We start from the raw sequence: 17,030 nt of genomic DNA on the forward strand, positions 1-17,030 counted from the left end.
AATATAGGGTTTTCATTGTTTCTTGGGATTTCACCTAGCATTTCATTTTCCACCGTGAATACCGTGGAGAAGAAGGTGTTTAATATGTTAGCTTTTTCCTCGTCATCTACAACCATTCTTTCCTCACTATTTTTTAAGGGGCCTACATTTTCAGTTTTTATTCTTTTACTATTGATATAGTTGAAGAACAGTTTGGGATTAGTTTTACTCTCCTTAGCAATGTGCTTCTCTGTTTCCTTTTTGGCAGCTTTAATTAGTTTTTTAGATAAAGTATTTTTCTCCCTATAGTTTTTTAGAGCTTCAATGGTGCCATCCTGCTTTAGTAGTGCAAATGCTTTCTTTTTACTGTTAATTGCCTGTCTTACTTCTTTGTTTAGCCACATTGGGTTTTTCCTATTTCTAGTCCTTTTATTCCCACAAGGTATAAACCGCTTACACTGCCTATTTAGGATGTTCTTAAACATTTCCCATTTATTATCTGTATTCTCATTTCTGAGGATATTGTCCCAGTCTACCAGATTAAGGGCATCTCTAAGCTGTTCAAACTTTGCCTTCCTAAAGTTCAATGTTTTTGTGACTCCCTGACAAGTCCCCCTAGTGAAAGACAGGTGAAACTGCACAATATTGTGGTCGCTATTTCCTAAATGCCCAACCACCTGCAGATTTGTTATTCTGTCAGGTCTATTAGATAGTATTAGGTCTAAAAGTGCTGCTCCTCTGGTTGGATTCTGCACCAATTGTGAAAGATAATTTTTCTTGGTTATTAGCAGAAACCTGTTGCCTTTATGGGTTTCACAGGTTTCTGTTTCCCAGTTAATATCCGGGTAGTTAAAGTCCCCCATAACCAGGACCTCATTATGGGTTGCAGCTTCATCTATCTGCTTTAGAAGTAGACTTTCCATGCTTTCTGTTATATTTGGGGGTTTGTAACAGACCCCAATGAGAATTTTGTTACCATTTATCCCTCCATGAATTTCAACCCATATGGACTCGACATCTTCATTCCCTTCGCTAATATCCTCCCTTAAAGTGGACTTTAGACAAGACTTTACATAGAGACAAACCCCTCCTCCTCTCCGATTTTTACGATCCTTTCTAAACAGACTGTAACCCTGTAAGTTAACTGCCCAGTCATAGCTTTCATCTAACCATGTCTCGGTTATTCCCACTATGTCAAAGTTACCTGTAGATATTTCTGCTTCTAGTTCTTCCATCTTGTTTGTCAGGCTTCTGGCGTTTGCGAGCATGCAGTTTAGAGGATTTTGTTTTGTTCCAATCTCTTCACTGTGGATTGTTTTAGAAATGTTCTTACCTCCCTTCTGAGTATGTTTTCCTGGGTCGTCTTTGTACGAGTCTAATGTTTTTCTTCCCGTCCCCTCTTCTTCTAGTTTAACGCCCTCCTGATGAGTGTAGCGAGTCTTCTGGCGAATGTGTGTTTCCCAGGTTTGTTGAGGTGTAGTCCGTCTCTGGCGAGGAGTCCATCATACCAGTAATTCACACCGTGGTCCAGGAATCCAAATCCTTGTTGTCTGCACCATCGTCTTAGCCAGTTGTTTGCATCAAGGATCCTGTTCCATCTCCTGGTGCCATGCCCATCTACTGGAAGGATAGAAGAAAAAAAAAAAAAATGATTCCTGTGACTGCCAAGGAGACTTCTGCATCTCTCGACAGGTATTTTAACCAGCTCCTCAAGAGCAAACTGCTCCAGTTATCTCGTGTTTGAAGCTTGCCTTTTCCAGGCAGCATGTTTCAGCTCTTTCTAAAGATTCTCAATAGGATTTAGGTCAGGGCTCATAGAAGGCCACTTTAGAATAGTCCAATGTTTTCCTCTTAGACATTTTGGGGTATTTTTAGCTCTGTTTTTTTGGGTCATTATCCTGTTGCGAGACCCATGACATGCGACTGAGACCAAGCTTCTGACACTGGGAAGCACTTTTCTCTCAATAATCTCTTGACAGTCTTGATATGTCATTGTACCCTGCACAGATTCTAGAAACCCTGTGCCAGATGCAGCAAAGCAACCCCAGAACATAACAGAGCCTGCTCCATGTTTCACAGCAGGGACAGTGTTATTTTCTTGATATGCTTCATCTTGCTGTCTGTGAGCATAGAGCTGATGTACCTTGCCAAAAAGTACCATTTTTGTCTCATCTTTCCATAGTGCATTCTCCCAGAAGCTTTGTGGTTTTTCAACATGTAGTTTGGCAAACTCCAGTCTGGCTTTTTTATGATTTTTTTTCAACAATGGTGTCCTCCTTGGCCTTCTCCCGTGAAGTTCACTTTGGCTCAGACAACAGATGGTGCAATCTGACAGTGATGTTCCTTGAGCTTGAAGTTCACCTTTAATCTGTTTTGAAATTTTTCTGGGCTCTTTTGTTACCATTCGTATTATCCGTCTCTTTGATTTGTCTTCAAGTTTGCTCCTGCGGCCACATCCAGGTAGGTAGGCTACAGTCCCATGGATCTTAAATTTTTGAATAATATGTGCAACTGTTGTCACAGGAACATTAAGCTGCTTGGAGATAGTCATAACTTTTACCTTTAACATGTTTGTCTATTTTCTTTCTAATTTCCTGAGACAACTCTTTCCTTTGCTTCCTCTGGTCCATGTTGAGTGTGATACACTCCATGTCACAAAACAGCAGAGTGAGTATCTGTAATCCTATATACAGACCCACTCCCTGATTCCAAGATTGTAGACACCTGTGATGCTAGTGGACACACCTTGATTTAACATGTCCCTTTTGTCACATTATTTTCAGGGGTACCATCATTTCTGTCCAGGCCTATTTCATGAGTTTCATTTTTTTTAAATTCTGTTGAAGCATGGCTGAAAAACAATGTCTGACTTTCATTTGTTCATTTTCATAGATCTTTATTATTACTTTTGTCAGATTCAAGTTATTTCTGTGACCATTGTGGGTTTTTCTGTCATTAATCGAGGGGTACCAACAATTTTGACCATGTGTGTATATTTTTTATAACCATCCAGGCAAAGTGCACAGCTGGGTTCTGCAACCCTCAGCTGTCAACTTCAGTAAGGATGGATATCAAGAATAGAGGGGTCCCCACGCCGTATTTTTAATTATTTAAATAAATAATTAAAAAAAATAAATAAATGGCATGGGGGTTAAAAAAAAAAAAAAATGGCATGGGGTCTTCCCAATTTTGACAACAAGCCTTGCTAATACAGACAGCTGGGGCTGGTATTCTCAGGCTGGTAAGGACCTATTGATATAGGCCCTTCAGCCTAAAAAAAGCACCACACAGCTGCCCAGAAAAGACGCATCTATTAGATGCACAAATTCAGGTGCTTTATTTGGCTATTCTCCCTCATAGTGTAGCGCTGGAAAGTGGGGTTCATATTTGTGGGGTTGATGTCACCTTTGGTGATTAATAATAAAGGGGAGCCCATGCCATTTTTTTCATTTATTTTTTATTTATAGCGCAGGACCCCGCTAATGAATACTCCCATCAGCCTCTCCTGCTGTCACTGTTATTAGTGACAGCTGGTGTAGGCTGATGGGAGTAATAGTCCCAAAAGCTGCCCCCTGCTGTCATTGTTCTCACTTAAATGCTACATATGTTACTAACCTCAGGGCTTGCTGTCTCCTGATATTACAAAGGTGACATAACCCCCCCCAACTATCACCCCACTTGCCAAAGCTACAAGACAAGTGGGAAGAGCGAAACTAAGTGCCAGAATTAAGCGCTTCTTATAGATGTACCTTTTGTGGGGTGGCTGAGAGCTGATGTTTTAGCCACGGGGGCCAGTGTCCATGGCCCCTGTTGTGAATTCCGCTCTTGGGCTCCCTCCAGGGCTTGTAAGTGGCACGTTTGGGAGTTCTGCTCTTGGGCTCCCTTCGGTGGTTTTGGGTGGTATGGCTGCTCCTTGGATTTAGCAGTCTGCAGCTGCTTCCACTGATTGTCTTTCTGCTTGGCTATTTATGCCTGGCTCTTCCTTCAGCCAGTGCCACTTGTCAATGGTTCCTGGTTGGATTCACATCTCTTTTGAATTTCCCTGATATCCTGACCAGTTCAGCAAAGTTAAGTCCTTGCTTGCTCTTTTCTGTCCACATGTTGTGGACTTATTCGTTCTGTGCATTCTATGTTTTGTCCAGCTTGTTAGTATGGATTAATTCTGTTAAGCTGAAGCTCTGAGAAGCAGATTTACCCTCCACACCTTTAGTCAGGTGTGGAGATTTTTGTAAACTCTGTGTGGATTTTTGTAGTTTTTAATACTGACCGCACAGTATTCTATCCTGTCTTATCTATCTAGCTAGACTGGCCTCCTGTGCTACATCCTGGTTTCATTCTGTGTATGTCTTTTCCCTCTCCACTCACAGTCATTACTTGTGGTGGGCTATCTATCCTTTGGGGATTTTCTCTGAGGCAAGATAGTTTTCCTGTTTCTATCTTTAGGGGTAGTTAGTTCTCAGGTTGTGACGAGGTGCCTAGGGAGTGACAGGAGCATCCCACGGCTACTTCTAGTGTTGTGTTGAGCTTAGGGACTGCGGTCAATACAGGTACCACCTCCTTCAGAGCTCATCCCATGTTGCTCCTAAACCACCAGTTCATAACAGGCCTCCTCCTAGGTTATTAACATCAGCCTACAGCTGTCTGTCTAGCCTTTGCTGGCTATTAATTATAGGGGGAATCTACATCATTTTTTGGGGTCCCTCATTTTAGTAGCCAGTAAAGGCTAAGTATATAGCTGTGAGCTGATACTAACAGTCTGTGAAGCTACAGGGGTATTACCCCTTCCCAGGCTATAATCATCTATCTCCAGCCATCGGCTTTCCCTCTGCTGGTTAAAAACATTATGCGGAAGCCCACGCCATTTTTTCTGAAACATAATCTTTTAATAATTAAATACATGTACAGAAAGCTGCACACACTGTACTAATTGTATTTGTATCTAGCATCTGTATATCTATCTATTCTAAGTGTATATACTGTGTGTAATCCTTCTCTTCTATCCTGTTGGGTCCGAATGTGATTTTAAAGTACGTGGCTGCTTTTCTTCTATCTATCTACAGTATGTAATATATGTGCATATATATGTATGTGTTACTGACATCTATATATCTATCCATTCTATGTGTATATAACGATTGTATCTATTCTATTCCAACCTGTAACACTGTGATTTTACTGTATGCGGCAAATCTATCTATCTGTCTAACAATCTATCTACCATCTACTTTAAAATACTTCAGTGACAATGCAATTAATTTCCCACACTTTTACCAAGTTTTGCTTCAATTTTAAGAAAAATGCTTGTGTTACCAATCACAAATCCGAATGTGCCATATTTGTGCTGAATTTATGCTTGGCAATCGTTTTCCGAACATGTTCACTCATCTCTATTGGTATCCCCTTCCATGAAGAGCTAATTTCAGTTGAGATGGAAACAGGGAATAACAAGGTCATAAATTATTCATTCTGCAGACATCCTTGAAAATGGCACTGTCCAGTTTACTATGCCTTCTTTAACAAAGAAAACTTAACACAAAGACACCTCTTTAGCAGAGACAACTCCCTATGCTATTGCTTTTATGAATAAAACTTATAAAGCTAATTTAAAAATATTAAATTATCAACGATAAACAAATGTTTGAATGATAATCAAAGCAAAGTATAAATATTTACCATAACAATATATAGAAATAAAGGTGCTAAATACAGTAGTAATCTCTCATTAGCATGACAAGGTTGCCGCCTTTGTCTGCTCTCCTGAAAATATCATTGTTCCACGTTTTAATTTCCTGCAATGCATGAAATGCAGCTTTATTTACATTTTTGTATGGTTATTTACAATATAAAGCTTCTACATCTTTTATGACCAGGTCTTGAAAAAGATCTATCGCATTACCAAGTAAAATCGCTAGCATGTATGTTGAGAGGACACCTCCTGTAAAAGGTGGAAGTTCAGCTAAAGCATTAGTATTTGCGGCTACATGAAGTTGGGGAGAATGTGATAGACTTAGTAGTATAGATGCATCATTATATAATGTTGATTTGCTAGACATATCTATACTGAAACCTAAGGGACCTATGTAACTTGGAATTTCACGCTGTGGACATGATGGAGTATTATAAGTTTTATGATTACATAAATAATAATCCAAGAAGTATCTTTTCTCCTTGCGGAGAGTGACATGTTAAGCTTGTCGAGATGAGGAGACTTAAAGCCGCAATGCTCCTCTGGGAAATATGCAAATTGTCTCTTCAGAGAGGAAGAGAACTAGAACTCTAGTGCCACCTATTGGAAGTAGCAATCCTAACAGTCAATGTCGACCCTTTAACCAGCCTTGTCACATGACTTAGGATAAAAGCCAAACCAGAATCTCAATTTGCAGACACTGTGTTTCAGGGTACTACCCCTCGTCAGTGCAAAGTGGAGATCTGGTTTGGCTGAGTGAGAGGCGTCTGACCGGGATCCAAGAAGTATCTTTTCTCCTTGGAGACTGACACTAGTATAATAAACCCATCTATACAAAAAAATGCAGCGTTTTATTCTTAATTTCAAACATAACCCTATGGAAAATATAATACACTCAGCTATTCGAAAAACTGGAATGTTATTAACACAGATAAAGATTTGCAAAGAATGGGTTCTCTTAAACCCTTCTTTTCTTATCGTAGAAATCACAATATAGGGGACATCCTAGTTCACAATAGGCTACTATCTATAAATACCAACTGGATAGAAAAACATACAGTACCCCCAAAGACAACTATAAATGTGGGAATTGTCCCAAGCTGCCATCTCCACATTACCACTAATCCCCTGCATATTGTCCCCGTTCTACATCAAATCACTGATTTATATCATGTAGAAATAAACTAGCAGTATACATTATATTCTGCCCATGTATGTTCTACTATATAGGAAAAATGATTAGACCTTGTTGAGACATGGGGGGTCGAAGGGCACCCTGGTCCGCTAGCTGAAACCGCATGGACCAGGAATCGTCCTGCCGAATGCCCGCTCACTCTCCCTTTAACGTGGGCATGATGCTACTCAAACAACACAGGATAAAGGTAAAATGGTGTGGCAATGCTTTATTGAACCACAAAACAAGCAGATAACACGTAGAACAGTCCCAGCAAAATACCCCAAGATGGTGCACATTACAGGGTTTTAGCCCTCTGCTGACTCGCCGGGATAATAGAAGCTGTGACGTCAGATCTTCCAGGGTCGCTACCCCATCTGTGGTATGCACACAGAGTATAGGTAACAACAAGAGTAGGAAGATGACTATCCATTGAGTCCATACAAGGTACAATTGATCTGAGGATCACAACCTTGCTGCTCAAACGTATCCATATTTCAGCATTGGTCAATGGAGCAGATCTGTATTCTGCCAGCCGGGGCTGAAAACGCTTAGGTTAATTCCTGTAGAATAAAAGATCCATGTACCTCATGATGGAGCAATGATGTATAATGGCTGCTGTACTGGGTCTGGTCCTTTTGGACGTATGGATGTCTTGGCAGAATCTCTTGCTGTCCTTCTCTCTCAGTCTCTTTATACAGAGGCATGTAACCTATTTCTAGACTTAACAAGTATCCCTCATTCAGTATTTACATAAAAAGGTAAAAATGCAGTTGAGATCAAGTAGCATTACTTGATTCTTTAAACTATTTGTATAGATTTTCTTCCTCTGTTTAGAATGCAAACAAACTGGCAGGTAAGGAAAATGAATGGGTTAACATATCAGCTAATGTCATTGTTCAACGTTGTTACATGAAATGGCCATTGTCCTCTCTGCCTCTCCACGCATGCCTCTGTAGCCTGCACGCGGCACGCCTCATCTTTTTCCATATACTGAAATATGGAATCATAATAATAAAGGACTATTACACTTTTTTTGAACTGATGAGTGCTGCAAATTTTCTACCACTGTTTTCAAGTTATGTAAATTTCTATTCAGATCACCAAACACCATTTGATGAACCACTTCAGCTCTCTGCTTATGGGTCGACCATCCTTCCGTAGGCCTTTAACTTTGCTAGTGCGTTTACTTTTTCTATAGACAACTAGAATTACATATTCATCTGTGCGGTTTATGACAAATGACTGATCCCTCAGTGACCTGCCCTCAAAAAATTGCATTCATCATGCAGGCGCCGGCTGCGGCACCTGCACTGTAGCATGATCATATAAATTTCTTTCAAAAAGAAAAAAATTATTCCTCAAAATAGTACCTGCTTCACCAGTATTATAATTTGGAATGCAATAGATGCTACTGTAGTATTTTGCTAGAGGAAAAAAAAAATGTCTCCATCAAGATGGCATCGGCGGCGCCTGCGCTGTGGCATATATCGGTCAACCGATAGATGCTACTGCTCAGGCGCAGCTAACACCATCTTGAGGCAGACTCTTTTTATTTTCTAAAGAAATTTATGACTAAATAAAATAAAAATATGGATATTATAGATTTGATCATGCTACAGCACAGGTGCTGCTGCACACTACATGATAAATGTTTTTTGCCCAAACAATAAGACATACAATATGTAATATAAGGAGAAGGTCACTGAGGGATCCGTGACCAGTCATAAGCCATACACCCACATGCACCCCCGAAGCACTAGCTTAACTGAAAACTGAAAATAAAGATTAAACAACAACCACAAAACAGATTTCACTGACACTGTCTGTAGGCTACTGTGTACAATCTTCCTGACAGGTTCCCTTTAAAGTTAGCAAAATAAAAAACTATAAAATCTATGAGAAAACTAAAATATGTAAAGAAGTAATTCGGCAAACTTTATATTGGAAAAAGTCAATAAAAATACTGTAAAAGAAAAACAACCAGAAATAAGCTTCTAGATTTCACATCTACTAAAAGCAGGCACAGAACAAATGTATAGAAGAACAAACAAATATCTAAGCAATAAAATAATAGAAATCCTGACATTTGCACTCCTTTGAGAGCTTTATCAAAAGCTTTGCAAAAGCTGCTGGAAAGTGAAATGAATGTTGGGCTCTTTCTCTAGTTTTACCAAGCTGTTCTTTATCCATATACTTTAAGAAATGTAAATGCTTTCAATAGCTAAGTTTCCTAACTTTTTTTTGCATTGTTATGATAGTAGATTCACAGAAAATAAAATATTTTAAATATAAGAAGCATAAAAATTATACTTTTGTAGTTATTGAGAGAGGCATGGGACCATTCAGAGTTAAATTCTGCTGGAATTTGCTATTTCCCTTCCTTTTATCCACTATAATTAGTAGAAATTAATTTACAGTAACTCATTATTATAGTTAGCTAGCCCTCTATTAGGGTGTTTAAAAAAATAAGACAAACATACCGTATACACTCAAGTATAAGCCGACCCAAGTATAAGCCGACTTCCCTAATTTTGCAACAAAAAACTGTGACTCGAGTATAAGCCTAGGGTGGAAAATGCAGCAGCTACCGGTAAATGTCAAAAGTAAAAATAGATACCAATAAAAGTCAAATTAATTGAGACATCAGTAGGTTAAGTGTTTTTGAATATCCATATTGAATCAGGAGCCCCATATAATGCTCCATAAAGTTCATGATGGGCCCATAAGATGCTCCATACAAAATATGCCCCACATAATGCTGTACAAAGGTTAATAATGGCCTCATAAGATGCTCCATATTAAAATATGCACCACATAATGCTGCATAAATGCTGATTTTGGCCCCCTAAGATGCTCCATATGGATATTTGGCCCATATAATGCTGCACAAATGCTGATTATGGCCCCATAAGATGCTCCATATTACAATGTGCCACATATAATGCTCCATACAGTTCATTATGGCCCCATAAGATGCTCCATATAACAATGTGCCACATATAATGCTCCATGAAGTTCATTATGGCCCCATAAGATGCTCCATATAACAATGTGCCCCATATAATGCTCCATACAGTTCATTATGGCCCTATAAGATGCTCCATATAAAAATGTGCCAAATATAATGCTCCATGCAGTTTATTATGGCCCCATAAGATGCTCCATATAACAATGTGCCACATATAATGCTCCATGCAGTTCATTATGGCCCCATAGATGCTCCATATAACAATGTGCCACATATAATGCTTCATAAAGTTCATTATGGCCCCATAAGGCTACTTTCATACTGGTGTCGGGTGATATTGGTCGAAATGCATAGTTTTTGAGAAAAAACACATCCTGCAAAGTTGCCCGCAGGATGCGTTTCTTCTCCATAGACTTGCATTTGCGACGTATGGCCACACGTCGCATCCGTCATGCGATGGATGCGTTGTGTTTTGGTGGACCGTTGGCACAAAAAAAGTTCCATGTAACATTTTTCTGTGCGTCATGTCCGCCATTTTCGACCGCGCATGCGCCACCAAAACTCAGCCCCCTCCTCCCGGACTTTACAATGGGGCAGCGGATGCATTGAAAAACTGCATCCGCTGCCCCCGTTGTTCATTTTTTTCACAACGTCCGTTGGGCCGACGCATGGCGACGGCCCCGTACCGACGCCAGTGTGAAAGTACCCTAAGATGCTCCATATACAAATGTGCCACATATAATGCTCCATACAGTTCATTATGGCCCCATAGATGCTCCATATAACAATGTGCCACATGTAATGCTCCATACATTTCATTATGGCCCCATAAGATGCTCCATATAACAATGTGCCACATATAATGGCACATTTGTTCATTTTTTTCACAACGTCCGTCGGGCCGACGCATGGCGACGGCCCCGTACCGACGCCAGTGTGAAAGTACCCTAAGATGCTCCATATACAAATGTGCCACATATAATGCTCCATACAGTTTATTATGGCCCCATAGATGCTCCATATAACAATGTGCCACATATAATGCTGCTGCTGCAATAAAAGACATACTCACCTCTTGTCGCTGCCTGCTGCTCCTCAGCGTCCCGTCTCTCCGCAGTGATTGTTCAGGCAGAGGGTGGCGCACACACTAATACGTCATCGTGCCCTCTGACCTGAACACTCACTGCAGAGGACGCGGAAGACGGGGTGGCGGTGGAACGAGGAAAGATGAATATGAAATACTCATCTGCTCCCGGCACGGTCCCTGGCAGCTTCTTCCGGACATATGGTCCCTGGCGCCGGCAGCTTCTTCCTCTGTTCAGCGGTCACTGGTACCGCTCATTACAGTAATGAATATGTGGCTCCACCCCTATGGGGGTGGCTATTACTTTAATGAGCGGTACCACGTGACCGCTGAACAGGGGAAGAAGCTGCCGGCACCGGAGACCGTGGGACATGCAGGAAGCGTGTCAGGAGCGCCAGGAGCAGGTGAGTATGTGACAGTTGTCGCTCCCCATCACCCACTGACCCCCCCGCCTTCCATGACTCGAGTATAAGCTGAGAGAAGCACTTTCAGCCCATTATTTGGGCTGAAAATCTCGGCTTATACTCGAGTATATATGGTAGGGGTTTTTTTTACATTTTATATTTTTTGTTCATGTAAAGAACATGCCCACAATTGTAAACATTTGCTTTTCTTTTTATTGTAAAGCAAACAACAAACAGGACAACATAACTGAAAACCTCAGTGTGCATAACTATTCACCCCCCAAAACGCAGTACTTTGTTGAGCCTCCTTTTACTTCAATTACAGTTTCAAGTCACTTTGGATAAGTTTTAAATCACTGACAGACTGAAACAGGTTTTGCTCAAGAACGTCCCTGTATTTTGCATCATCCATTTTGTCCTAAACTTGGACCATTTTTCCTGTCCCTGCCACCAAAAAACATCCCCACAGCTTTATGCTGCTACCACCATGATACACTGTGGGGATGGTGTTCTTGTGATGATGAGCTGTGTTGGTTTGGCACCAGACATAGTATTTACCTTGGTGACCACAAAGTTCAAATCTGGTGTTGCAGCCTCTGTAGCCTTTCAGAAAAGGTATGTATATACTAACAGACCATGTGCCATTTAAATTGCACTTTGGTGGACTTTCTTTCACTAAGCATGTGACTTATAAAGGTAATTTTTAGGGGCTTTATCGCAAAAGTGGTATAACATATACACATGCCAAATTTTAGCCATTTGATCCCATAAATTTAATTTATGCTTATATTTTTCCTACTTTACCAACTAGACTATTTAATGTTGATGCATCACACAAAAATTGGATTACAAAAATATTTAAACACAGGTTGTAATGTAACAAAATACATGGCATGAGAAATTTTGTGCAACCCTAGACACAATGACTATTATTGTGAACAGGTAAGCAAGTTGAAGATGACATGATTTCTAAATAGCTTAATAGTAATAATGACACATTTTCTTTGCATTTTAAGCAAAAAGATGTTGTCATATGTAATATTTTAAAACTTTCAATTGGGCACTCTTCATGGTTACTGCCTAATACTACTGTAGGATGACGGGGCCAGGGCTGCTGTCATGGCTGACAGTAACCCCTGTATCACCACCTGGCCCACTCCCAGCACAAGATCATGTTTTCTTCTTTGAGTACCTCGGTGCTGCTTCTCTATGTCATCTGGGATCTCCCGGCATGAGAGTGTATTCCCTACAGACAGCCCTGCAATTAAAGAGTCACAGTCCAGCTTCAATTTAACTTCAACTTATTAACTAAACACAGCATTATCCATGGCACAGTCAATCATAACAATTGCCAACACTTTCCCTTGCCTCTTCTGTCTGCTGCTAAGCCTGTCCCCGGGACGGTTCATTTCCTCCGGTCCTTCAGTGTCCTCAATGCCCAGAATTCCTGCTTCTCATGGGGGTATTCTCTGCCGTTTTGCCCCGGTCCTTAGAATAGCGGCCCACGCAAAAATCTGCCACATCTTGAATTCCTTGCTCCCGTTCTGCTTAGCCTTCTTCCAGTAGCACTGCAGTCCCACTTATACTGCACCACTATCTCCGGTGTTGCTGTGCTTCGTCCTTTACTCTGGCCCCTGGATACTGACTGCTGGGCCCACTCTTCTGATAAATTTTGTGTGGCACGGTGTTGCCCTGGATGAGCCAGCCCTGTGTTCCACACAGGCACCCCGGCTCCAACTGACTCAAACCGGGAAGACCTAACTTAGTTATCCCACCATGCCCCTCCTACAATTAACTGTTTGCTATCTTAACCACAAAGTGAATACCCCCATTAAATAGTGACCCATCTAGTGACCAACACTTTGTACTTCACTTTCCCTAACAATAATATAACAAGCATGTGCAAACAGTGGTTTAAACATATTATACATTTAACAAAAAATGGTAATACACTTAGACATGTAGCACTACCATTAATACATAGTGATAATACACCAAATAGTGTAGCAGTATTATATTATATGCAAGACATATTAAAGACATAATGTCACATTCCCTACATTCCCCCTTTCTTTCAATATGATTGTCCCCAACCATCGTAAAACTTTAATGTATACATCATGTAAAGATCAGTCTTAAAACAGCAAACACAAAGAAAAAGGACTCAGTATGAGTCAGGTCCATTATTATATTTTTTTTCAATGGGACATACTTCCTCTTTCTTTAAATGTGGTAGTTTTGTACCCTGGAACACCATTTTTAGGGTGGCACTGCTTTTCCAGCAGAATGGGCACATCAGGTGCAACAAAAACAAAAGAGACCATAGGCTCTATATGAAAACACCCAGCTCGCAGACCTCTGGATCAAACACACAAATAAAAAAAAAACTGTCCTTATGACCGCTTCTGGCCACGAAACTCCCCTGTCCTCTGAGGAAAAACTCCAGGGCATTTTCCTTTGCCCAGAATGACTCCGAACAGTCCTTCATTCCTTTTTGGTGCAATGGCACAACAAGAGTCACTGTCCTGTCTATACTCCTCCTTTAGTCCATCCCCAACTTTGGGATTGAGGTGGCTCTGCAGCCGTGGAGACCACAAATTGTCCAACTTAAGCAATTTGCCGTAGGGGGCTTGAAGAACAAAAAACTTTGTGGGAGTCTGATTAGATTAAGCTCAATCCTGCGTGTTGTTGCACTTCCTCCGGAGTACACAGGGTCATGGCCACTGCATAGTAGCTCCAAGGGCAATTCTCTTTATAAAAGGAGACCCAGTCCCCTTCTTCCAGGGGTCACCCAAATTTTATTGAGGCCACGTTCACGTAGATTTTCCATGTGGTCTCGACCTCATGTATGAAGCCAAAACCCCGCGCCACCTCCACATAAACTAGTTGACCAAAAGTGCTGCGCCCAGCCATAGCGCCACCTCCTGGCTGACGCAACCCGGCCCACACCATTTTCTCTCTCCTCTTTTTCTGCTCCACCACATCAGCTATCCAGGCCAGCTGTTCTGGAGTAGGAAATGGGCCCTCGTTGTCATAGGCGGGGCATGCAGTTCCCTGGGACGCCTGGGTGCTAGAGACATTGCTCCCCTCTAACACTTGGTGAGCTGTCAAACGCCCCAAGATCTCTGACTCTTTTGGCGCACATCAGTCAGCCACGGCAGGGACAAATAATGGGCTCCAAGAACAGGTGATGGGGACGGGGTCTCGCTATCTTGGGACACGGGTCAAGGCACTTACCGCCTCGGGTTGTCGTCTCTGGATCACATACTCTCCGCAACCGCTGCATCTTTCCGTGGATGTGGCGCCGACTGATCTATTGGGATGAAGTTCCGGCTTCGGCCTTGCTTCCGGTTAAGGCTCCCTTTGGCGTGAGAGCTTCGGCCTTTCAGAAGATGACCCTGGTCTTGACGGTCATTTGGGCTCCGACTCCACAGGCTCCCGATGTTAGTCGCTTCTTCCCACCAGGCTTCGTTGCTTGTCATCATCTGGGTGATGCATGACCTCAGGCAGCCGCCGAGGTCCTTCGGCTTCAGGTAGGGGTAACGTTCCTCACTCCTTGCTGCTTCACGGTATGGACCGACCTGCCCTCTTTCCTGATGTCATTGCTACTCTAGGTAGCTCACTCCTCCAGAGCCACAAGACCGATGCATTCCTGCCGGTGCTGGTTCATAAAATGCTACCACGCAGCTGTACCCGTGACTCTCTTCTGGGCTCCACCTGTACCAGGGTTGGGTCGCTTCCAGTCGCTCCTCCCATTCTTTTTCAAGTAGTCTCAGCAGGCGTGGGGCTAGGTGTCTTCAGCGCATTCTCCGGAGGTGCTGCTTGAAAGATCTTCATGCTATTTCTGTGCAGATACACCCACAAAGGGTGCCGGCACAGCAGTGACCTCCCACTTTGGTGCCATTCTCCGCCACCTCAGCTGTCATCTTAGTCATATCCGTCCTTTTCAAATTTCTTGTCACATCCAGGTTTCTTGTCATCTCTAGGACATCTGTTCCTCCTGAAGTCTCAGCTTTAGTCACATTCAGTATAGTTAGTCTTTTCCTCTGCATCGACCTCACCACCATATGGAGCAGCAAGATCCTGCTGACTACACCAAGTGTAGGACGCCGGGGTTGCTGTAATGGCTGACAATATCCCCTGTATCACCCCCTAGCCCACTCCCAGCACAAGGTCATGTTTTCTTCTCTGTGTACCTTGTTGCTGCTTCTCTGTGTCATCTGGGATCTCCCGGCATGAGAGTGTATTCCCTACAGGTGGCACCGCAATTAAGAGTCACAATCCGACTTCACTTTAACTTCAACATCTTTACTTAACACAGCATTATCTAGGGCACAGTCAATCATAACAATTGGCAACATTTTCCCTTGCCTCTTCTCTCTGCCGCTAAGCCTGTCCCAGGGACGGTTCATTCCTCCGGTCCCTCAGTGTCCTCAATGCCCAAAATTCCTGCTTCTCATGGGGGTGTTCTCTGCCATTTCCCCCCTGTCCTTAGAATAGCTGCCCATGAAAAAATCTTCCACATCTTGAATACATTGCTACCGTTCTGCTTCTAGCCTTCTTCTTGTAGCACTGCAGTCTCACTTATACTGCACCACTATCTCAGGTGTCACTGAGTTTCGTCTGTGCTTTACTCTGGCCCCATGGATACTGACTGCTGGGCCCACTCTTCTGATAACCGCGATGGCCCCCTGGATAAAGCTCTACCCCATTAAGAAAGCGGCTCAGCAGCTGCAGGCGGGATTCTCTGACAGGTTTTTTATTCCCTTTAGGCTAACAAGAACCCCAACCTTATCCGATAATCTAAAATCGGCTCGCAAATTTCCCCAAATTCTTAGACAAAAAATTGAAAAAGAGGTAAAATTGGGTAGAATAGCAGGCCCCTTTAAGTCACTCCCCTTCAAAAACATGAAAATATCACCGCTAGGCATTATACCCGGTAAATACCACCTAATCCATCATTTATCTCACCCAAAGGGCGATTCGGTTAACGACACAATTTCCCCAGAAAAAGCTTCTCTCTCATACGCGTCTTTCGATAAGGCGGTAGAATTAGTCCGGGCAGCTGGACCCGGCGCCATGCTAGCCAAATCCGACATAGAATCGGCATTCCGTTTACTTCCCATGCACCCCGAATGTTTCCACCTTCTGGGCTGCAAAGTGGACCAGCTTTATTACTTCGATATGTGCCTCCCGAAGGGATGTTCCATATCATGTCACTATTTCGAGCTATTCAGCACCTTCCTAGATTGGGTAGTTCGGTACGAGATGGCCAGCAAATCCCTAATTCACTACCTCGACGATTTCCTGTTCGTCGGCCCCAGAAATTCTAAACTCTGCTCCGATCTACTAGAAAAATTCAAATCTATCTCACTCAAATTCGGCGTGCCATTGTCACCGGAGAAAACGGAGGGACCATGTAATGTATTGCCATTTTTGGGCATCGAAATAGATACCAATTCGATGGTTTTCCGCTTACCAAAGGATAAAATACTAAAAACCCAGCAAATGTTGAAATGATTTCGAGAAGTTAACAAGGTAAACCTACAGCAAATGCAGGCATTATTGGGCCTACTGACGTTCACCTGCCGTGTAATGCCGGTCGGCAGAGCATTCTCGCGCAGACTATCTTTGGCAACAAAAGGCGCTTCTCAGCCCGGCCATAGAATTAGGCTCACTTGTTCGCTAAAAGCAGATCTGCTAGTATGGCAGACGTTCCTACAATCATACAA

Source organism: Ranitomeya imitator, chromosome 1 (assembly GCF_032444005.1).
Source record: "Ranitomeya imitator isolate aRanImi1 chromosome 1, aRanImi1.pri, whole genome shotgun sequence".
Taxonomy (NCBI): Eukaryota; Metazoa; Chordata; class Amphibia; order Anura; family Dendrobatidae; genus Ranitomeya; species Ranitomeya imitator.